This window comes from Ovis aries, chromosome 2 (assembly GCF_016772045.2).
Source record: "Ovis aries strain OAR_USU_Benz2616 breed Rambouillet chromosome 2, ARS-UI_Ramb_v3.0, whole genome shotgun sequence".
In the NCBI taxonomy this organism is placed as follows: Eukaryota; Metazoa; Chordata; class Mammalia; order Artiodactyla; family Bovidae; genus Ovis; species Ovis aries.
The window spans coordinates 206,214,051-206,239,495 of NC_056055.1; the positions used below are offsets into that span (position 1 = coordinate 206,214,051).

The window sequence follows — 25,445 nt, forward strand, 5'->3', positions numbered from 1 at the left end:
GCTTTTCTATGACCTGAGACTACTTCATTATTCCGTCAACACTGGGCCTGACTGTGACTTGCTTTGATCAGTGGAATGTGAGCTAAAGTGAGTGTCATTGCCAAGTTCAGCTTTAACAGCCAAAGGTAGGTTCCACTGGCTCTCTTGCATCACAGCCAATGGCCATGAGAAGAGTATAACCTAAACGACTGTGACACCTGCAGCCTGGGTCATAGAAAGAAAGGCACCGAAGGAGACTGAAACCCAACCCCAGCCAAGATCAGCTGAGCCACAGCTGCCCTAAAAATCCCCAAGGGAGACATAGTATTGGTATAAACCACTGAAATTGTGGGTTTGTTATGTAGCATTATTATTGCAAAACCCGAACATCCATTTCTATATGTCTGTATTATCTCATTTGTCTCAAACTAGCTCTAAAATTGCATAGGAAAGGGATCATTATTCCTACTTTACATAGGATGCAACTGAAGCTTCAGAAGATTTTGAGACTCATCAAATATTATGAAACTAATCATTTTGAGAGGCTATGGTTAAACCCAGATGACCTGATGCCATGAGAAGTTTCTTTTTCCATCTCATATGCTGCCTCAATAAAGTCCCTCTCTATGGAAAACCTCTAACCCATCAATAATCGTTTTCTCTTTCAGTCTTCCAGCTAACTAAGCACATACCTAATAGCCATGCAGTTATGAGGTAGGAAGATTCTCTGATAGAAAAATGAAATTTCAATTTGGTTAAATTTTATAGGAAACACATTGTAGAAGTGTTATAAATTATTGAATATTTCCCATCTCAATTGATTCTCACAGTGCACTGCATTTTTCTTCATTTTCTTTTGTAGTTGTTGTTAGAAATGGAAGGATTAGCTTTTCAAATGCTGCCTGGGAAACTCTATTCCTAGTCGTTTCCTTCAATCTATTTGCTGGACAATTGCATCTCCCTGCTGGGCACTGGGCAGCATTACAAGAGCTTCCTAAGCTGTAGCAGCTGCAGTCATCTCTTAGCAAAGATCAGACTGGGTACCAACTGGCCTGAGTCCAAATGTCCCACTGACCATGTTAAATAGCTACCTAGTCAGGGAGGGTATAAACACAATGCCATTTCCTCAAGATGTGTCTTATTATTACAGTTATTGACATGTATTAAGTACTTAGCATGCCCAAGTGCTTAATGCATGTTAATAACAGACTACCCCCCACACATGTGATTCAATTTGGCTTCTACGCCCTTTCTCCTCCTCTGCTGTTTTATCCACATGAGTTCTTTGGGTCTGCTGAACCTGACTTCAGCTTTTATCTGGGAGATGGAGAATGATGACCCAAAGAACTCTACTTTGGAATGGAGTTGAAGGATGAGACACCCAACTCTTTGCACCTGTCAGCGACAGTGAACTGGAGAAAATGGGGTCACCAGCACTTTGTGAAACCGAAAATCAGTTGAAGGGATTGGAACCAAACGAAATGAAAGACAGGAAGGGCAGTATCTCAAAATCTGGGCAGCAGGTGAGTAAGGCAGACAAAAGGTATGAAGAAGGCTCACAGGACTTTGAGGGGAACTAGGCAGTAACACTGACTGAAGCAGAGAAAGGAGAGACTCTGAGATTTCCATTCCCTACTGAGGACCTCTGATCAGCATACTGTGACCAGGACAAAAGAATTATTTTTAAAATAGCAATTATTTATTGAGTTCTTTGTACCAAGCTCAGTGCAGAGCAATATTTGTATAAAATGGTGACTAAAACATTTGCATATTTGCTTGACTGGATGTTACACTGTGGAAAAGGTTCTCACTAAAGCACTAAAATAACCAACTATTAAATTTACCTTTAAAGAAATGTTAACATCAACTATCTGGTTCACCAAGAGACATAAAACCCAAATCTATGAAGTGCTGGTTTCAAAATAAGAAAAAAATGAGCTTCGAGAACAGGGGAGATTTAAGTTCTTTATAACAATGGCTGATTAACACTGGAAAGAGTTGCAGAAGAGAAGTCAGTGTCAATGGTTTTTGTTTTTTTTTTTTTTTTTTTTTACTGATTTTTGACTCATTCGGTCATCTCTTTACATCTGGAATCTGAAAATTCTTTTAACATATGATGTTTTCCTCTGAATCATCGCTCTTTATCTTAGACTGTTCATTTCTCATTTCCAACTTAAGAATGAAAAGGCACGTTCTAGAACTGTGTATAGAGTTGCCTCATTTTTGTAGAATATTCTATATTTATATGGGTATAGAAGAGAAACCTGGAAGGTTATACACCACGCTGTTGGCAGTGGTTTACCCCTGAAGAATGGGACTGTGGAGGGCCGCTGGAGGCAGGAGACCTTCACCTCTTACTGTATGCTATTGTATCATGCTCATTTTTTATTTTTTTTATTTTTTAATTTATTTTTTTTAATTTTAGTTTTTTATTTTTTAAATTTTAAAATCTTTAATTCTTGCATGCATTCCCAAACATGAACCCCCCTCCCACCTCCCTCCCCATAACAACTTTCTGGGTCATCCCCATGCACCAGCCCCAAGCATGCTGCATCCTGCATCAGACATAGACTGGCGATTCACAGTGTCAATGTTGATTCAGTTTTGGATTCTATAGGACTGGGTCTGGGCCTGAGAATTCACATTTCTAACAAGTTCCCAGGTGATGCTGATGGACTTGAGGTCACGTTTGAAGAGCCACTGGTTTGAATTTGTTTGCTTGATTTCCCTATTGAGGGCTTCTCAAGTGGCACAGTGATAAAGAATCCACCTGCCAATGCAGGAGGCTCAAGAGACACAGGTTCGATCTCTGGGTCAGAAGGATCCCCTTGGTATAGGAAATGGCAACCGGCTCCAGTATTCTTGCCTATAAAATTCCATGGAAAGAGGAGCCTGGCAGGCTACAGTCTATGGGGTTGCAAGGAGTTGGATACAAAAAAATGATTGAGCACACACACAAACACACACACACCCAAAAATCACTTACAAATGTGGAGTTGGGGCTCTCTTCCTTTATCTCTGTAGGCAAAGTGGAGTCCCTCTTGGTTTATAGCTTTCATCTCCTCCTTTGGAATTGAAGCCAGGTCCAACAGCCCCAGAGAAGCAGTGTGTTTAGAATGACAGAGAGGAAGAAGCTGATTAAACATCCAATTTCCTAGGCCCTTCCTCTGGATATTTGTATGCAGTAGAACTAGAGTGGAGTCCAGAAACCAGCATTAGTCTCAAGTACTTCAAGAGATGCTTATGATCAGGTACATCCGAGACACAGTAGTAGATAAACTCTAGTTTCCCTCCCATGATCTTACGAAGCATGGCTGCCAGTTATGCAGTATGACAGAGAGAAGTGCTGGTTTCTGCATATTTTGCAGCTTACGGTAGTAAGAAGATAAATGGGCTTGGCATCAGAAAACTAGATGATATTTGACATTCTTAGCTCTGTGACTGTGGGGAAATCACTCCAAACATCAGGGACAGCTATAAAACACAGTGCTATCTGTAAAAGAAGGCTAATAATACCCATCTCTACCTGTAGATCCTCCCATGGCTAGGTGGTTACCAAAGTGTGCTAAGATGGATATGGTCCCTACCCTCACAGAGCAATAATCTAGGCAAGCAGAATGTGAAAGAAGTGATCTCAGTGAATGTGGTGAGGTGCCCTGCCTTGTTCACGGGAATCTGTGAGGTTTGAGGAGATAGCAAATGTAAAGCACAGCCAGCATAGAGGAGTTTACTTGTTCACTGTCATCCTTGTTATTAGCAGGGAAGACAATTCCATTAATGATCAAGGAGGAAAAAAAGAAAGAGGGAACAAGAAATGGACAGCCTAATTTGAAAGTGTTGACAAAAAAATGAACATATAAGAGGTGAGGAGACAGAGAGTCTCGCGTGATAAAAGCTGGGAGAGGAAAGAGTTTCTAAAAATTTCAGGAGAGGTTGGTCATATGTCCTAGATGCTGCAGAGAGACCAGGGAGAGTGAGGATTGAGAAAAGGCATTTAGGAGGCTGAGTTGGGCCATTGGTCTCTTGGTGGCTGCAGGCAGATGGCAAAACAAAACAGATGATTTTCTATCAGTTTTATTGAGCAGGACACTGAGCAATAGAGAGATCCCTCCAGGTAAGTCATTGGCAGAAATCAGATCAGAACACTCCGCCTTCCCAAGGGTCAAGTTCTTTCATCATAAATTAGAGTCCCAGTTATTTGTCTGCTCTCTTCAAGGACCGATGCCAGCCTGAGCTGTCCTGGGAGACTGTGCAGGCAAAATGACTCTTTTGCAGGTGGCTTCTTATAGGTTCAGGTGGCTTTGCTGGGTGCAGAGTCCAGGTGGCCTGATTGTTCATTATGCATCTGTAAGGTACTTTGAGGTTTAGGAGGCTGGCACACTATAATTTGTTTTATCATTAATAACAAAACATGCTCTGCAAGAAACCTGTATTGCAGACATGAGAGGTCCAGTGAAAAAGCTATCAACCACAGGGTGAATTTCCTAGAAGTTAGTGAAGAGACGAATTCAGGGAGGCAGTTATCTGAAATGCTGTTTCCTATGCTATAGTCTTCATTTTGTCCCAAATAAAACTGTTATGCATTTTATTTTCAAGTCAACAACTTAAATGTTTCTCCTCAAAAAACTCACCTAGCTTCCCATTGCCAGGACATCCACATTCTTGAGGGTTTTCCTAAGAAGTATCCAGCAGAGAACCTGGGCATGGTAGGCACTCAGGTATTTGTTGCTGGAGTGCTAATAAGAAGACCACAAAGCATGTTTTAGTTTGAAGACTGTTTTCCTTAAAAGCACTTGAAATTTTTTTTTTAATAGTTAAATTTAAAAAAATTAGAAAAATTCAAATGGAGTCCAGTGCCTGGACTTTGGTATCTCTGCCCTAATACTAAATTTGCTGGCTCTTAATTGTTTCAGAAACAATTTCACAGAAAATTTCAAATGTATTAAAAATAAATAAAATCCAATATTGAACCTCTCTATACCCATTACCCTACTTAAGCAATCAGCATTCTGCTATTTTTGTACCGTCTATATATCTACCTACTCCCTATCTCTCACTTGATTATTATTATTGTCATTTTGCTGGGATCTGTGTATGTTGAAATGCACAAATCTTAGCTGTACATTTTTAGTGACTGGATATATTCATGCAACCCTTACCCCTATTATAAGTCTAATATTTTGATCTCTCCTGAAAGTTCCCTTGTGACACTTCTAAGACATCTTCAATGATTTTTGTGTGTTTTAAAACATCATATAAATGGAATACTACAATATGCATTTTGTGTATCTTTTTTTTCACTTTGCATGTTTATGGGATATATCTGTATTCTTGTGTGCATATGTAGTTCACTACTTTTTTTCCACTGAGTATTATTTCATTGTATAAATATATCACAGTTGGTTTATCGATTTTTCTCTTGATGGACCCTTGGACTATTTCCAGCTATCAGCTATTGTGAAAAAAAAAAAAAAGCTGCAATAATCGTTCTTATACATGTCTTTTGGGGGACATTTGATTTACTTTCAGTTGTGCAAATAAGGGAGAATGAAATTGGAGAATTAAAGAATAGGTACACATTAAGCTTCATAAAAAACTACCAGAGAGTTTTCCAAAGTGGTTAAACAATTCTACATTCACACCAGGAGGAGTTAAACGTCTACCATGCGTTGTTGTTTCAAAAAACACATATATTTAGGGTATGGGAAGGAAAATCTGTCTCTAGGCTAGCTCTTCTAATACTGCTGGGCTGTTCACAACCTGAGGCCTATTTACTGAAAAAGTCTGACGCCAACAAAATGTAGATGAGCTGCGGGAACAGACAGGAGGCCACAGTGGCAGATCAAAGTGAGGCTGGGAGGGAACAGGCTCCGCTGAATAAGACCAGGCATTACCATAATGAATTTTGTGAGTAAGCAACTCCCTTTAAAAATCGCTCCTTTTGATCTGTTAAGAAGATGTTTACTGTAATCAGGCGAGGGTTTACTTGGCCAAGTGAAGAACAGAGAAAGGGGAAGCCAGAGAGACAGTTTTCGATCTGGTTTTAAAACAATTTTCTTTACTCTCTGCTGTCTAAACCCTCCTGCCAGATTCTTCCCTTCTTATTCCCTCAACCTTCTTAGAAAAGGTGAGTTAATTTTAACTAAAGTATTTGGGGCTGTCATGGAGGGAAGGAGAGGAGCAGAGATAGAAAAAGGACAAAATCAAAGACATCGTACTTTAAAAAGCTGATGATTGTTTCAAAACAAATGAAACTACACAAGACATAATTGCTGATACAATGTGAAAAAGATGAAACATGTTAGTTCAGTTCAGTTCAGTTGCTCAGTCATGTCTGACTCTTTGCGACCCCATAGACTGCAGCATGTCAGGCTTCCCTGTCCATCACCAGCTCCTGGAGCTTGCTCAAACTCATGTCCGTGGAGTCGGTGATGCATGTTAAGAGAAAGGCAAATCTCTGGCCTCGTAACTGAAGAGGCTTCCTTGTTCTTTTTCTCTTAGGGGAGGAGGCTGGGATTCCTGGACGTTGCTAGGAATGTGTCAGTGGAAGAAATGCTTTTCACCTCCCCTCTCCTCCATCTCAGACTGCTCTCACTATATTGTTTCAGGGAGAGGCAGAGGCCCCTGGAAAGCTAACTGTTCTTCCTACTGGAGAGTGAGGGCGAATTTTCCTGCTCTCTCACATCTGAGTGTGTGGACAAGTCCTTTGTACTGTGAAGGAATGTGACTAAGGTTCATCTCCCAGACTGCTGGATCAAGTCTCTCAAGAGAGAGAGATCCTCCCACTCTCCCTCACTATCTCCAGTGACCTTAGAGGAAGGAGCTTTGGCAACAGCTGATTGGGTCCTCAAACTATGCATCACACAATTAGTCATCTATGTCCCCTTATCTACTTCCATTCACATGATCACTCTGCACAAAGCTGGAAGGGTGGGTCTTGCCAATTGCATCCCATTGCTGGGAGGACCATGTCTGGGGATGAGAGACAGGAAAGAACCATGAGCTCAGAACCATCTGGTAACCATACATTTATGTCCTGTCCACAGAAGAGGCCCCATCCCTTATTTTCGCAGAAAACTCTCTTAGGGAAAGCCCTAAGAATATTAAAAAGTTGCTTTGATAGGACAAAAATCCTTTTCTATCCTCACAGGATTTTGGTAAAGAGCACAGGAATCTGTACGGGTCCAACAAGAAGAACAGCAACAAACAACCAGAGAGCCTGCCTAGGTTGTGGTACAGCCACAGCCCCAAGGAAGGCCACAGCTGGGGCCAGTCAGGTCTCGGGGTGACCCATCCCCTATGTGACCTACTCCCAACACTTTGTCAACTACAGACTGGCACTTGCCAACTGCTCCTCGTGACTAGCAGAACCCCTCTGCAAAACCTATGTGTTTGATGGCATCTATTCCCCCTTCACCAAATCACATATATGCTAACCTTCCCCCCACCTCTTTGGAGCAGTTTCTCAGAGCTATCTGAAATGCTATTTCCTATGCTATCATCTTCATTTTGTCTCAGGTAAAACTCTCACACTGTATTTTTTTAATAAGTCAACAACTTTAATATCTCTCCAAGAAAACTCACCCAGCTACCCATTCCCAGGCACACCCTCATTCTTGAAGGTTTTCCTAAGAGATATGCAGGAGAGAACCTGGGCATGGTAGGCACTCAGATATTTGTTGTTGGAATGCTAACCCTAAGACCACAAAGCATGTTTCAGCTTGGAGACTGTTTTTTTTTAAGTACTTAGTGTTTCAAATGCAGTCCAATGCCTGGAGTTTGGTGTCTCTGTCCTAATACTGAATTTCAGTTCAGTTCAGTTCACTTTCAGTCACTCAGTCATGTCCACCTCTTTGCAGTCCCATGGATTGCAGGATTCCAGGCCTCGCTATCCATCACCAGTTCCCAGTGTTTACTCAAAGTCATATCCATTGAGTCAGTGATGCCATCCAACCATTTCACCTCTGTCATCCCCTTTGCTTCCCTCCTTCGATCTTTACCAGCATCAGGGTCTTTTCAAATGAGTCAGTTCTTCGCATCAGGTGGCCAAAGTATTGGAGTTTCAGTTTCAACATCAGTCCTTCCAGTGAATATTCAGGACTGATTGCTTTTTGAATGACTGGTTGGATCTCCCTGCAGTCCAAGGGATGCTCAAGAGTCTTCTCCAACACTACAGTTCAAAAGCATCAATTCTTCAGCACTCAGCTTTCTTTATAGTCCAACTCTCACATCCATATATGATTACTGGAAAAAACATAGCTTTGACTAGATGGTCCTTTGTGGGCAAAGTAATGTCTGTGCTTTTTAATATGCTACCTGGGCTGGTCATAACTTTTCTTCCAAGGAATAAATGTCTGTTAATTTCATGGCTGCAGTCACCATCAGTAGTGATTTGCTGCTGCTGCTGCTGCTGTTAGGTCGCTTCAGTCATGTCTGACTCTGTGTAACCCCATAGACGGCACCCCAGCAGGCTGCCCGGTCCCTGGGAGTCTCCAGGCAAGAACACTGGAGTGGGTTACCATTTCCTTCTCCAATGCATGAAAGTGAAAAGTAAAAGTGAAGTCGCTCAGTCATGTCCAACTTTTCGCGATGCCATGACCTGGAGCCTACCAGGCTCCTCCGCCCATGGGATTTTCCAGGCAAGAGTACTGGAGTGGGTTGCCATTGCCTTCTCCACAGTAGTGATTTAGGAGCCCCCCAAAATAAAGTCTCTCACTATTTTCACTGTCTCCATCTATTTGCCATGAAGTGATGGGACCAGATGCCATGATCTTTGTTTTCTGAATGTTGAGCTTTAAGCCAACTTTTTCACTCTCCTCTTTCACTTTCATAAAGAGGCTCTTTAGCACCTCTTTGCTTTCTGCCATAAGGGTGGTGTCATCTGCATAGCTGAGGTTATTGATAGTTCTCCTGGCAATCTTGATTCCAGCTTGTGCTTCATTCAGCCTAGCATTTCTCATGATGTACCCTGCATATAAGTTAAAGAAGCACGGTGACAATATACAGCCTTGACATACTCCTTTCCATATTTGGAACTAGTCTGTTGTTCCATGTCCAGTTCTAACTGCTGCTTCCTGACCTGAATACAGGTTTCTCAAGAGGCAGGTCAGGTGGTCTGGTATTCTCACCTCTTTCAGAATTTTCCACAGTTTGTTGTGATCCACATAGTCAAAGGCTTTGGCATAGTCAATAACGCAGAAATAGATGTTTTCCCGGAACTCTCTTGCTATTTTGATGATCCAACGGATGTTGACAATTTGATCTCTTGTTCCTCTGCCTTTTCTAAATCCAGCTTGAACATCTGAAAGTTCACAGTTCACGTACGGTTGAAGCCTGGCTTGGAGAATTTTGAGCATTACTTTACTAGCGTGTGAGATGAGTGCAATTGTGTGGGAGTTTGAGCATTCTTTGGCATTGCCTTTCTTTGGGATTGGAATGAAAACTGACCTTTTCCAGTCCTGTGGCCACTGCTGAGTTTTCCAAATTTGCTTGCATATTGAGTGCAGTTCACTTTCATAGCATCATCTTTCAGGATTTGAAATAGCTCAACTGGAATTCCATCACATCCACTAGCTTTGTTTGTAGTGATGCTTGCTAAGGCCCACTTGACTTTGCATTCAGGATGTCTAGCTCTAGGTGAGTGATCTCACCATCATGATTATCTGAGTTGTGAAGATCTTTTTTGTATAGTTCATCTGTGTATCCTTGCCATCTCTTTTTAATATTTTCTGCTTCTGTTCAGTTCAGCTCAGTCCTGTCTGATGCTTTGCGACCCCATGAACCGCAGCTCTCCATGCCTCCCTGTCCATCACCAACTCCCAGAGTCCACCCAAACCCATGTCCATTGAGTCGGTGATGCCATCCAGCCATCTCATCCTCTGTCATCCCCTTCTCCTCCTGCCCTCAATCTTTCCCAGCATCAGGGTCTTTTCAAATGAGTCAGCTCTTTGCATCAGGTGGCCAAAGTACTGGAGTTTCAGCTTCAAAATCACTCCTACCAATGAACACCCAGGACTGATCTCCTTTAGGATGGACTGGTTGGAATTCCTTGCAGTCCAAAGGACTCTCAAGAGTCTTCTCCAAAACCACAGTTCAAAAGCATCAATTCTTCAGCACTCAGCTTTCTTTATAGTCCAACTCTCACATTCATACATGTTAGGTCCATACCATTTCCATCCTTTATTGTGCCCATCTTTGCATGAAATTTAACTCAGATGACGATTATATATACTACTGTGGTCAAGAATCCCTTAGAAGAAATGGAGTAGCCATCATAGTCAACAAAAGATTCCAAGTGCAGTACTTGGATGCAATCTCAAAAACAACAGAATGATCTCTGTTTGTTTCCAAGGCAAACCATTCAATAACATGGTAATCCAAGTCTATGCTCCCACCAGTGATGCTGAAGAAGCTGAAGTTGAATGATTCTATGAAGACCTACAAGACCTTTTAGAACTCATACCCCAAAAAGATGTCCTTTTCATTACAGGGGACTGGAATGCAAAAGTAGGAAGTCAAGAAACACCTGGAGTAACAGGCAAATTTGGCCTTGGAGTATAGAATGAAGCAGGGAAAAGGGTAATAGAGTTTTGCCAAGAGAACACACTGGTCATAGCAAACACCCTCTTCCAACAACACAAGAGAAGATTCTACACATGAACATCACCAGATGGTCAATACCAAAATCAGATTGATTATATTATTTGTAGCCAAAGATGGAGAAGCTCTATACATGAGCAAAAACAAGACCAGGAGCTGACTGTGGCTCAGATCATGAACTCCTTATTGCCATATCAGACTCAAATTGAAGAAAGCAGGGAAAACCACTAGACCATTCAGGTATGATCTAAATCAATTCCCTTATGGTTATACATTGGAAATGAGAAATAGAGTCAAGGGATTAGATCTGATAGACAGAATGCCTGATGAACTATGGACAGAGATTTGTGACATTGTACAGAAGACAGGGATCAAGACCATCTCTAAGAAAAATAAACATAAAGAGGCAAAAATGGCTGTCTGGAGAGGCCTTACAAATAGCTGTGAAAAGAAGAGAAGCAAAAAGCAAAGGAGAAAAGGAAAGATACACCCATTTGAATGCAGAGTTCCAAAGATTAGCAAGGAGAGATAAGAAACCCTTCTTCATTAATCAGTGCAAAGAAATAGAGGAAAACAATAGAATGGGAAAGACTGGCGATCTCTTCAAGAAAATTAGAGATACCAAGGGAACATTTCATGCAATGATGGGCTCAATAAAGGACAGAAGTGGTAGGGACCTAACAGAAGCAGAAGATATTAAGAAGTGGTGGCAAGAATACACAGATGAACTATACAAAAAGATCTTCACAATTCAGATAATCATGATGGTGAGATCACTCACCGAGCTAGACATCCTGGAATGCAAAGTCAAATGGGCCTTAGCAAGCATCACTACGAACAAAGCTAGTGGATGTGATGGAATCCCAGTTGAGCTATTTCAAATCCTGAAAGATGATGCTATGAAAGTGAACTGCACTCAATATGCAAGCAAATTTGGAAAACTCAGCAGTGGCCACAGGACTGGAAAAGGTCAGTTTTCATTCCAATCCCAAAGAAAGGCAATGCCAAAGAATGCTCAAACTCCCACACAATTGCACTCATCTCACACGCTAGTAAAGTAATGCTCAAAATTCTCCAAGCCAGGCTTCAACCGTACGTGAACTGTGAACTTTCAGATGTTCAAGCTGGATTTAGAAAAGGCAGAGGAACAAGAGATCAAATTGTCAACATCCGTTGGATCATCAAAATAGCAAGAGAGTTCCAGGAAAACATCTATTTCTGCATTATCGACTATGCCAAAGCCTTTGACTATGTGGATCACAACAAACTGTGGAAAATTCTGAAAGAGGTGAGAATACCAGACCACCTGACCTGCCTCTTGAGAAACCTGTATTCAGGTCAGGAAGCAGCAGTTAGAACTAGACATGGAACAACAGACTAGTTCCAAATATGGAAAGGAGTATGTCAAGGCTGTATACTGTCACCGTGCTTCTTTAACTTATATGCAGGGTACATCATGAGAAATGCTAGGCTGAATGAAGCACAAGCTGGAATCAAGATTGCCAGGAGAACTATCAGTAACCTCAGCTATGCAGATGACACCACCCTTATGGCAGAAAGCAAAGAGGTGCTAAAGAGCCTCTTTATGAAAGTGAAAGAGGAGAGTGAAAAAGTTGGCTTAAAGCTCAACATTCAGAAAACAAAGATCATGGCATCTGGTCTCATCACTTCATGGCAGATAGATGGGGACACAGTAGAAACAGTGAGAGACTTTATTTCTTTGGGCTCCAAAATCACCGCAGATGGTGATTTCAACCATGAAATTAAAAGATGCTTACTCCTTGGAAGGAAAGTTATGACCAACTAGAGAGCATATTGAAAAGCAGAGACTTTGCCAACATGGTCTGTCTAGTCAAGTCTACGGTTTTTCCAGTGGTCATGTATGGATGTGACAGTTGGACTGTGAAGAAGGCTGAGCAATGAAGAATTGATGCTTTTGAACTGTGGTGTTGGAGAAGACTCTTGAGAGTCCCTTGGACTGCAAGGAGATCCAACCAGTCCATCCTAAAGGAGATCAATCCTGGGCATTCATTGGTAGGACTGATGCTAAAGATGAAACTCCAATCCTTTGGCCACCTCATGTGAAGAGTTGACTCATTGGAAAAGACTCTGATGCTGGGAGGGATTGGGGGCAGGAGAAGGGGATGATAGAGGATGAGATGGCTGGATGGCATCACCGACTCGATGGACATGTGTTTGAGTAAACTCTGGGAGTTGGTGATGGACAGGGAGGTCTAGCATGCTATAATTCATGGGGTCACAAAGAGTCCAACGTGACTGAGCTTCTGAACTGAACTCTACTGAACTGAAATCACTGCAGATGGTGACTGCAGCCACAAAATAAGAAGATGCTTACTCCTTGGAAGAAAAGTTATGAACAACCTAGACAGCATATTGAAAAGCAGAGACATACTGTGCCATCAAAGGTCTTTTTAATCAAGGCTATATTTTTTCCAGTAGTCGTGTATGGATGTGAGAGTTGGAGTATAAAGAAAGCTGAGCACTGAAGAACTGATGCTTTTGAACTGTGGTGTTGGAGAAGACTCTTGAGAGTCCCTTGGACTGCAAGGAATTCCAACCAGTACATCCTAAAGGAGACCAGTCCTGAGTGTTAATCAGAAAGACTAATATTGAAGCTGAAACTCCAGCACTTTGGACACCTTATAAAAAGAGCTGACTCATCTGAAAAGACTCTGATGCTGGGAAAGATTGAGGGCAGGAGGAGAAGGGGACGACAGAGGCTGAAATGGTTGGATGGCATCACCGACTCAATGCACATGAGTTTGCATAAACTCCGGGAGTTGGTGATGGACAGGGAGGCCTGGCGTGCTGCAGTCCATGGGGTCACAAAGAGTTGGATACGACTGAGCAACTGAACTGAACTATCTTTTTAATTTCAGCCATTGTGGTAGGCATTTAGAAGTATCTCATTATGACATTCATTAACTCTTCCTCTACAACTATGATTAATAATGATGAATACTTTTTCATGAGATTTTTGATTATTTGCATATCTTCTTTTGTGAAATGTCTCTCCTTTGCCCATTTACAAATTGGATTCTTTATTTTGCATACAAGCCCTTTGTGAGATATATGTGAATATTTTCTCCGTAGTCTGTGGATCGTCAATTTTTTGTCTTTAGCAGTATCTTTTCATGAGCAGACCTTTTAAATTTTGATAATGTATGACATCAGTTTTCTTTTTTTGGTTATTGCTTTCTCTAAGAAATATTTATTTATCCCATTATGAAGCTCTGTTTGTTGGGGTTTTTTCCCCAAAAAGCTGTTCTAAAAGCCGCAATTTTTCATGCTCAACTTTTTATCATTTAAAATTAACTTTTTTATATGGTATTAGGAAAGGATTAATATCCTTTTCCCTTTCTGTGTGGATATCCACTTATTCTAGCATTGTTGGTTAAAAAGCACTTTCCATTCCCACACTGAATTGATTTGACATTTTTGTCAAATATCGATTCACCACATATGTGTAGATCTATTTCTGGATTCTCCATTCTGACCTATTGATCTATTTGACTATCTTTATTCCAACACCTCATTGAATTGATTATTGTAGCTTTGTAGTAACTTTTGAAGGCAATAGTATATGTTAAAGTCCTTGAACTTGGTTCTGTTTTTCTGTATCATATAGTTACTCTACATCAGTTGCATTCACATATAAATTTTGGGATCAGCTTTTCAACTTATATTTTAAGAAATCCTGGCAATATTATGATTTTGGTTGAATTGAATCTGGAGGTTAATTTGAGGATAAGCAGTATCAATAATATTGAGTTTTCCAATCTATGAATTGGTATAGCTATCCATTTATTTAGGTCATCTTTAATTTGTCTCAGTGATTTAATGGTTTTCAGTATGGAGATTTTGCTTACCTTATGTTATGTTTATTCCAAAGTATTTTGTGTTTTCTGATGCTATTATAAATGGAGTTGACTTTAATTGTCCAGTTTTTTTGTTTCTAGTACACAGAAATATAATTGATCTTAGTATATGGACCTTGTATCTTGAGACCTTACTTATTCCTGACATTTGTTTTGTGTTTTTTTCTTTTTCCCCTTAATCAGTTTTATTATGGGAGTATTGATTTTATTAACATTTTTAAAGAATTGCCTTTAGCTTTTAATTCTTCTCTATTTTGCTTCTTTCTGTTGTATTGATTTCTGCTCTTTATTATTTTCTTTGTTCTACTACTAAGACTTTGTTCTATCCATCTTTTTCTAGCATCATAAAGATTATTATATCTTTCTTCTCTTCAAACATAAACATTTAAAATCATCATATCAGTTAAATCAGTTCTTTAGTTACATCATACACCTTTTTGGTGTGTTGAATTTTCATTATCATTCAGATAAGAATTATTTATACTTCTTGTGATTTCTTCTTTGATCCATGGGTTTATAGAAATTTAATGTTTTATTTCTAAATATTTATGACTTTTCTAGATAGCTTATTGTTCTTCATTTATTATTTAAATTATTTGTGATCAGAGAACATACTCTATAAGATGTAAATCAATTTGAATTATGCTGAGGCCTTTTATAAGCCCAACCTATGGTCTTTTCTAGTGAATATCTAGTGAATATCTCATGTTTCCTGAGAATGAATGTACATTCTGCATTAGGGGCAGCACTGGACAAATGTAATGTAGTCAAGATGGTTAACAGTGATCCAATTTCTAAAATTCTTGCTAATTATTTTGTCCTGTTGTTCTATCAATTACTAAGAAAAGAATGCTATAAATTTCAGCTAGCACTGTGCATTTATCTATTTCTCCCTTTAGTTCTCTAAGTTTTAACTTCATGTATTTTGAGGTAAAATTAAGCCAATACACATTTTTAAATTGTTATACCTTTCTGGTGAATTGACTCATATTATCATGAAATGTTATGCTTTATCTCTAATAAAACTCCATGTCTCAAAGTTTATTTTCTCTGATATTAATATAGGCACTCCAGCTGTCATATGAGTAATATTTGCATGATAAAGCATTTTTCATCATTTTACATGCAACTTATTTCTGTTTTGTATTAAAGTGCATCTTTTATAGCCAGTATAGAGAGGTAAAACTTCCTTTTTGAGAATTTTAAAATTGATCTTATCAATTTATGGTTTTTATTGATGTATGCAGTCTTTTCACTTTAATGTAATTATTGATATGGTTAGTCTTAAGTCTGCTATTTTGCTGGGTTTCTTTTGTATTTCATGTATATTTATTACTCAATTCCTGCATTTTTGAGGGAGTAACAGAATATTTTAGCATTCTATTTTGTTTCCTCCACTGATGTTTTAGCAATACTTTACATTTATATAAAATATATAAATTTGGTAGTTAAATTTTTGGCAGTATATTTTGGTGATTGCTCTAGGGATTACAATATGCATTGTTAACTTTCATATCTATTTAGCGTTAATAATATATTTCTTAATATAAAGCACAATTATCTTTAATCAGTACAGATTTATCTACCCCCTCATTCTTTAGTATTTTAGTTATACTAACTGTCAGTTCAGTTCAGTTCAGTTCAATCGCTCAGTCATGTCCGACTCTTTGCCACCCCATGAATCACAGCACGTCAAGCCTCCCTGTCCATCACCAACTCCCGGAGTTCACTCGGACTCACCTTCATCGAGTCAGTGATGCCATCCAGCCATCTCATCCTCGGTCGTCCCTTCTTCTCCTGCCCCTAATCCCTCCCAGCATCAAAGTCTTTTCCAATGAGTCAACTCTTTGCATGAGGTGGCCAAAGTTTCAGCTTTAGCATGATTCCTTCCAAAGAAATCCCAGGGCTGATCTCCTTCAGAATGGACTGGTTGGATCTCCTTGCAGTCCAAGTACCTGTGTTAAAATCTTACATACAGTATTATAATCTTATAAATGGCAAATTGTCATCTGTATTTTTAAGAGAAAAGAATATATGTATGGTCCATCTTGATTTTTCATTGTTTCTTTATTTGCAAATTCACCTACCCACTAAAATGTCTCTGTAACCCAAAATCAGTACTCACAGCTCTTTCAGGGTCATTTGCAGACATAACAGAGGTGAGTGATGGGAATCACGTGGTGCACACTTTCTTATTTGAGCTCAAATGACGCTGTGCTCTGCTGTGTTACTTCAGCTCTCATACTGTGAACAAGTGTCCTTTCCACGGTCTATTTAGTGCTGTATCTGTGGCATTTTTATGCATATTTTGGTGATTTTGCTGTCTAGAATAACCCTCAAGTGTTGGTCTCAAGTTCTATCCATTTCTTAAACATAAGAAGGCTGTGGGAAAACATATGTGTGAGATAAGCTTCATTCAGGCATACGTTACATTCTGCTGGCTGAGTTCAATGCTAATGAATCAATGATATATATTAAATAACTTGTCTGGAAGCAGAAACATAGATAAAATAAAATTATATATGGATTGAATAAAAATGTGATCAGAGGTTCACAGGAACCTACTCTTGTTTTTTCCCCTAGAAACAATGATTCAGTATTTGCTAATTCAATGTTCTTGACTACGTTATACAACATAATTACTGTGAATAACAAGAATCCATTATATGGTACATATATTTTATCTGAAAGTACTGTATGTGTTGATATAGCTATAGCTCCATATCTTCCTATCATCTCTCTATATTTTATATATGCCCACGTATTTTCTAATTCTAGAAACCTCCATTTTCTCATTTAGATTCAGGTGTCGTTTCTCTTCAGCCAGAAAAATTTCATTCACCATATCTTGCTGTGCAAGTCTACTGGTAACAAATATACCTGGTTTTTATTCACCTTAAAATGTCTTATTCTTAGCTTTCAATTTTGAATATATTTTCATTGTATATAGAAAACTGAGTCAACCAGTTTTGCCTTTCAGCAGTATCTAAATGTTGTACCATGTCTTCTGGCCTTCATTCTTTCTTTTGAAGTCAACAATTATTCTCGTCATTATTACACAACATGTCATTTCTTTTTGCCTACTTTCAAGATTGTGTTACTATCACTGATTTTCCGGAAGTTTGACTTTTATGTAACTGTATCTAATTTCTTTTGCATTTATCCTTCTAGGGGTTTGGTGAGAGTCTTAGGTCTATAAACCGGTTTCTTTCACCAAATTTGGAAATAATTTAGGCCATTAATAATTCAAGTACTTCTTCTGTCTCATTCTCTCTTCTCGGAATTCCATTACATATGTGATAAATTGCTTAATGCTGTTCAATAGGTCATTGAGGCTCTTTTCATTTTTCTTCAATCTTACTTTTTCTGTACTCTCTTCAGTGCATAGTTTTTTGATACACATTCAAGCTTACTAATTTTTTTCTACTATTATCTCCAATCTCATTGGAGATAGATAGGTCTATGTTCAATTAGACCCATCCCATATTTTAAAATTTTCAGTTATTGTTCTTTCTCGCACTGAATTTTCCCTTTGGCTCTTTATAATAGTTTCTACTTCTCTGCTGACACTCCCATATGTTCATTTAATTTGCGTATATCTCCCTTTAAGTCCTAGAACATATTTATTATGCCTACATCAAGGTTTTATCTGTTTAATTACAAAACTTGCATCATTTTAAGGTTGGTTTCTAAAGATCATCTTTCCTTGATGTGGATCCCTTTTAAAATTTATTTTTCACTGAAGTGTAATTGCTTTCCAGTGTCGTGTTACTTTCTGCTATACAGTATGGTGAACGAGCTGTGTGTGTACATATATCCCCTCCCTCTTAATCCTCTCTCCTACCCTTCCCCATTTCATTCCTTTAGGTCATCACAGAGCACTGAGCTGATCTCCCTGACCCGCACAGCGGATTCCCACTGTCTGTTTTACATATGGTAGTATGTACATGTCCCTGCCACTCTCTCAACTCATCCCATCGTCTCCTTCCCTCACTGCGTCCACAAGTCCACCTCTAGTGCGGCTGCATCTCTGTTCCTTCCCTTGAAATAGGTTCATCAGTTCCACTTCCTAGATTTCGTACATATGTGTTCATATGTGTTTGTTTTTCTCTTTCTAACTTGCTTCACTCTGCATGATAGACTCTAGGTTCATCTACATCACTACAAATGACCCAACTGAGTTCCTTGTTATCACTGAGTAATATTCCTTTGTGTCTATGTACCACATCTTCTTTATCCACTCATTTGTCAATGGACATTTAACTTGCTTCCTTGTCTGGTTATTGTAAATAATGCTGCAGTGAACACTGCGGTATATGTTAGATCACCGTAATATAATAAAAAATATTTGATCTTTGGCCCCAGGTCCTGGCATAGGGCTCCTAAAGCCCTCAAAATCCCCTGAGTAATAAGTGTCTGATATGCTAATGAAATAGAGAAGATAGAAGAAGGCTGAGGGCTGAAGAACTGATGCTTTCGAATTGTGGTGCTGGCAAAGACTCTTGAGAGTCCCTTGGAGGCAATCCTAAAGGAAATCAACTCTGAATATTATTGGAAAGGCTGATGCTAAAGCTCAAGCTCCAATACATTGGCCACCTGATTCAAAGAACTGACTCATTGGAAAAGACCCTAATGCTGGGGAAGATTGAAGGCAGGAGGAGAGGGGGTCGACAAAGGATGAGATGGTTGGATGACATCACTGACTCGAAGGACGTGAGTTTGAGCAAACTCCCGGAGTTGGTGATGGACAGGGAAGCCTGGCGTGCTGCAGTCACAAAGAGTCAGCCATGACTGAGTAACTGGCCTGAACTGGACTTCTAATTATAACCTCATAAAAACTCCTAATGTGGAAAATTCCCAGGTTGGTGAGCCCACAAAGTGCTGAGACGGTGACATACCCAAAGAGACCATGGAAACTGTGTCTCCCCACTCAATAACTTGTCCTTTGTATCTCTTCCATTTGGCTGTTATTGCATGTGCTCAGACACTCAGTTGTATCCAACTCTTTGCGACCCCATGGACTGTAGTCTGCTAGGCTCCTCTGTCCATGGGATTCTCCCAGTCAGAACACTGGAGTGGGGTGCCATTTCCTCCTCTAGGGGATCTTTCTGACCCAGGGATCGAACCCTCATCTCTTGTGTCTCCTTCATTGGCAGGCAGATTCTTTACCACTAGTGCCACCTTTGAAGCCCTGATTGTATCCTTTATAATAAACTGGTATTGGTAAGAAAAGCACTTCCCTGAGTTCTGTGAGTCATTCTGGTGAATGATCAAATTCATTTATAGCTGGTCAGTAAAAATTATGAGTGCCCCCTGGGACTTGTGACTACCATCAGAAATCGGGGCAGGTTTGAGAAACTAAGCCCCTTAACTTATGGCATCTCCTCTAATTATGAGGAGTTAGTATCTAAGAATTGGAGAGTTGGTGTTGGAGAAGACACCACACACATGGTGTTGGGAGGGAAAAAAGTCTCATTCGGTTTAGAAGCTGTGTCTGAAAGAGTCACATTTTCCTGTTTCTTCACATGTTTAGTGACACCACACACTGCAAGTGGTATGTTTGTAGAAACCCTGACTTCTATTTTGCTCCTCTTAAGGGCAAACTTTGTCCTATAAGGCAGTTATTTTGTCCAGACTCAAACTCCAGTTCTATCTTCTCTGTGTGGAACAGCAGGTGAAATCTCTGCTGACTTTCTCATCCTCTAAATGCTGATTGCATTAGCATCTGGACTCCCTGAGGGTTTCCCTGAGGGTTTCTGGTCTCTCTGAGGGTTCCCCTAAAAATAAGAGCTTTGGTCTACAGCCTAGGGGTGGTTTAGATTTTTCATGTAGACTTGAGGTGTAAGTCTGTGTATGGTTCCCTCCCTTCCATAACTTCCTCCATTGGTTTATTCTGCTGCCCACACCTGTAAGGCTTCAGCTTTCTGTCGCCTGACCCTCACTAAACTTCAAATCTTATGCTTCACAGTCAATCAGTTCAGTTGCTCAGTCGTGTCTGACTCTTTGCGACCTCATGGACTGCAGCATGCCAGGCTTCCCTGTCCATCACCAGCCCCTAGAGCTTACTCAAACTCATGTCCACAGAGTCGGTGATGCCACCCAACCATCTCATCCTTTGTTGTTGCCTTCTCCTCCTGCCTTCTTTGGCCTTCAATCTTTCCCAGCATCAGGGTCTTTTCCAATTGAGTCGGTTCTTCATATCATGTGGCCAAAGTATTGGAGTTTCAGCTTCAGCATCAGTCCTTCCAGTGAATATTCAGAGCTAATTTCCTTTAGGATGGACTGGTTGGATCTCCTTGCAGTCCAAATGATGCTCAAGAGTCTTCTCCAACACCACAGTTTAAAAGCATCAATTCTTTAGTGATCAGCTCTCTTTATAGTCCAACTCTCACATCCATACGTGACTATTGGAAAAACCATAGCTTTGACTAGATGGACCTTTCTTGGCAAAGTAATGTCTCGGCTTTTTAATACGCTGTCTGGGTTGCTCATAGCTTTTCTTCCAAGGAGCAAGTATCTTTTATTTTCATGGCTGCAGTCACCATCTGCAGCGATTTTGGAGCCCCCAAAATTAAGTCTCTCATTGTTTCCATTGTTTCCTCATCTATTTGCCATGAAGTGATGGGACCAGATGCCATGATCTTAGTTTTCTGAATGTTGAGCTTTCAGCCAACTGTTTCACTCTCCTCTTTCACTTTTACCAAGAGGCTCTTTAGTTCTTCTTCACTTCTTGCCATAAGGGTGGTGTCATCTGCATAGCTGAGGTTATTGATCTATCTCCCGGCAATCTTGATTCCAGCTTGTGCTTCATCCAGCCCAGCGTTTCTCATGATGTACTCTGCATATAAGTTAAATAAGCAGGGTGACAATATACAGCCTTGACGTCCTCCTTTCCCTATTTGGAACCAGTCTCTTGTTCCATGTCCAGTTCTCACTGTTGCTTCACAGTTCCTCTTTTAAGGGAAGACTCCCTCTAGTTTCTGTTTGCTGTTGGCCGTGCAGTTTTCTGAACCTTCAAATAGTTGTGAGTGTGTTTGTGTTTATTGTTTCTCAGATTTTAAGACTGTTTCTGTGGGAGAGTTAGTTTGACTAAATAAGTCCACCATCACCTGTCACTTGCTTGTAATTTGAAAATAAGATATATTCTTGAAAGGAAACAAACAGAAACATAAATGCACTATAAATGCTTAGTATGCAGTCTATGGCTTCCATTTAATATCTGGGATTAACTAGTTTGAATTCTGATCATTTGACCAATCTGGGCTTAAAAACAATTTAAAGAAACTTGTAGCTTATAAATAGATTATTTTCTTAGCCTCAGATAGAAAGAGGACCTAACATTCTCGTCATTTACATAATAGTGAAAGTGAAAGTTGTTCAGTCGTGTCCAACTCTTTGTGACCCCACAGACTCTACTGCCCATGGAATTCTCTAGGCCTGAATACTGGAGTGGGCAGCCTTTCCCCTCTCCAGGGGATCTTCCCAACCAGGGATCGAACCCAGTTCTCCTACATTGCAGGTGGATTCTTTACCAGCTGAGCCACAAGGAATAAATACTTGATATTTTATTACTTAAAAGTAAGTTTTATATACCTCATCACACTATTATCAGAAAAGTTGAACACTTGGCTAGTGTTGCACTATTCATATGTAACATTGCCCATCACAGTACTTGGGAGATCTTCTTACTCCTCATGCTTCTTTTGCTCAAAGCCCTTCAGAGGCTTCAAGCTCTAACCATGACCTACAAGACCCCACCTAATGTGGCCCCCATTTATGTCTCTTCCCTTCCAAAGTTCTCTCCTTTGGTTACTCTACTCCAGCCATATTGGTCTCCTGACTTTTCTTGAAACATGCCAGGTACAGTCAGACCTCAGCGCTTTTCCCTCTGCATGGAATTCTTCTTCCCAGATAATCTCATCATTAGTTCCTTTTTTCCCCCAGGTATTTGTTCAGAAGTGACATTCTTAGAGCAAGCTTCCAACTTTACTTCTTTTTACCAAACTCTGGTCCTGCTGCTTGCCACTCAAAGACCAACACTCATGAGAGCAAATGTTGGTAGACAAGAAAATTGCTTTTAATTAGAATGATGGCAATCTAGGGAGATGGTGACTCAGTGTCCCCCCAAAACCACCCCTGAAGATTCGTCTCAGCCATGAAAGATTTAAAGGGGAAAAGGGAAAGTAATCTCAGTCAGTCATTGAGAGGGGGATCAGTGTTGTCATTCCTCACTGAGTGCAGGTTTGTTGACTGCGAGATTTTTTTTTTTTTAAATACTATCTTATTCACACAGCTTGTTCTTGAGATTACTAAAGGGGAAGCTAGGGAAGAGATCTGGTCATTTGTTAATTACTTATTCTTCATGTTTACTTCTTTGATCTTTGGAAAGAAGCAACAGATTAGGCAAGGGATTATGTGATCAAAAGATTTGAAGGACTTCCCTGGTGGTCCAGTGGTTAAGACTATGCATTTCCAATGCCAGGGGTGAGGGTTCGATCCTTAGTCAGGGAGCTAAGATCCCACATGTCATGCAGTACACCAAAATTTAAAAAAAGAAAAGAAAATAGATTTGTAGGGTATGTGTAGGTTAGAGATGAGCAGAGCATGGGGCAGGGGCTGCTTAAAGGATAGTCACATGACAAAGGGGCCTCATGTAAAGACTCTTTCCTGCCTTACACTCTCTAAAATTACAACACCCTCCCCCCTCTAAAAAAACCCGTTTAGTACTACTTCCCTTATTATATGTCTCTCTTTAACATAGAATCACTTTCTTATTTATCTTATTTATTTTCTAGATTTATTTACTAGTTACTAGAATGTTATCTTCATAAAGGCAGAAATTTGTTTATTTTTCGTTCATTCTTATGATACCCTAGAATGATAGCCTGCATATAAGTGCTAAAAAAATGTGTTGAGTGAGTAAATATATGAAACTCCCTTGATATTCTTTGGAATCCTATTAAACATTCACCATCGAGAACTTTCATAGTTGAGTCACGTATACACAATCAGCTTTTGGTATTATAGAAGCTTTAGAGGCTCACATTTATATTTTCAATTCAATTCCTTCACTGGGAAATGTTGCTTTTTATTATACTGTAGGGGGTTTATACATTATTATTATAAGACAAATACTATTATTATGAACTACACTGAAACCCAAAATTTAGTCCAATGAAAATATCTCTATGCTCTGACCAATGGCCCATGGTAAATAGTACTTTTTGGTCTTGTTATACTGAAATTTTCTCATATATATTTGTGTGTGCAATATGTATATGTAATATTAGTACAATCAAGGTTCTTTTACCAGTTTTGTGATAATGAAAATATCTAACACCTGGCTGTGTGATGTAACATGAACTGGAAAAGAAATATAACACACTAGCTAGTATAGCACAAATAAGGAGTGAAATATGATTCTTCTAAAATTAAAAAATACAATGGATTGTAATTGGCCCAATTCTTTGGAGAGTAAGAAAAACCAAAAGGGAAATGTCAAAGAGGAAAGAGGATTGGCTTCTGCAAGAGCACATTTCTGCCTTGGTCTGCATGCTTGGGCAACTTTAATGAACCATCTCATCTTTGAGGGAATTTGGCCCCTGCTTTGTTTTATGTCCAGCCCTTGACCTTAGGGGAATGACCTAGAAGTACTGGCAATGAGATTTCAAATGATGTTGATTACAGTACATTCCAGTCCAGTAAAAGATCTCGTACTTTCCTTCAAGTTCAACACGATGGGATTTGACCTATAATATTTTTATAGATAGCCATAATTGAGCACCAAGGGGACACGTGACTTGCACAGCAGGACTAGTTTTCTCTGATTATCAGATCCTTGACAGTTGAAATTACTTTCATTTTCTAATACTCAAGTGCCCCCAGGCAAGTCAATCTCCCCTCCCACTACCAAACTCCCCCAGCCCTCCCCCAAGTGTCCCCTGGGTCCCAGGGCTCCCTGTGCCCTCCATTTGTTTGTCAGCTCTTGAGCTATGAAAAAAACATTTCTAAATGGTGTCTTATCCAGGTCACCTATAAATGTCACTATTTTCCATATCTGGGAGCACAAGTACGTAGCAACAATTGTAACAGCTACGATATTCTTATTGTTTCCTTTGTTACCAATTCACACAGAATTTGTAATTGTATTGAAGGCATTTAGCCAAATCATAAATCCTAAACTAGTCAATAGAAATGGTGACAAATTAATAAATTGATCATATAGGTTTAAGATCTGTAAATTGCTGATTTTAATTTCCACTCTGGATCCTCAACAACCCCAAATTTGATGTCTCTGACTAAACCTTCTTGGCCATCATTCAGATTCTACCCTACTCCTCAAAACATAGCTTTTGATTTTTACTCCTTTCCATCTAGAGGGATGAATTTCTTCCACTTCATTCCTCACCTTACTTTTTACTTAACTACTTAAATATCCCACTCTAAGCAAATATGTTATAATAAATTTCAAATGAAATTAAGCACAGACTTACTGGGTAAAATATATAATAGCCAAGAAAGGGAAAAAAAAGAGTTGTTATATCTATCACTCAGAGATGGCCACAGATAATTTTTGGAAGATATACATATATATGGAACATTAGTTACACATCTGTACTGATATGAAATTATGCACATCACTGTATATATTGTAACTTTCAGAAGTATCTACTATCATCTTTATATTCAGTTGTGTGTGCTAACGTGCTTCAGTCATGTCTGACTCTTTGCAACCCTATGGACTATAGCCTTCCAGGCTCTTCTGTCCATGGGATTCTCTGGGCAAGAATACTGGAGTGGGTTGCCATGCTCTCCTCCAGGAGATCTTCCCAACCAAGGGATCAAACTCTTCTCCTGCAGGTCCTGCATTTCAGGTGAACTCTTTCCTGCTAAGCCATTGAGAAGTACCCATTTATACCATAATTCTCAATGTTTTCTTAAAGATGTAGCATTTGTGGTTTAGAGCGT

The 25,445-nt window shown here is 39.6% G+C and overlaps 1 long non-coding RNA gene across 1 annotated transcript in view; it reads right to left on the reverse strand.

The window, feature by feature from the left end:
• Positions 1 to 3,932: 3,932 nt before the first annotated feature.
• LOC132659329 (uncharacterized) overlaps positions 3,933 to 25,445 on the reverse strand; it is an 80,334-nt gene continuing 58,821 nt past the window's right edge. The window contains exon 3 of the long non-coding RNA XR_009599637.1: positions 3,933 to 4,324. This is a non-coding gene — a long non-coding RNA (uncharacterized LOC132659329). The remainder of the gene's footprint in view (positions 4,325 to 25,445) is intronic.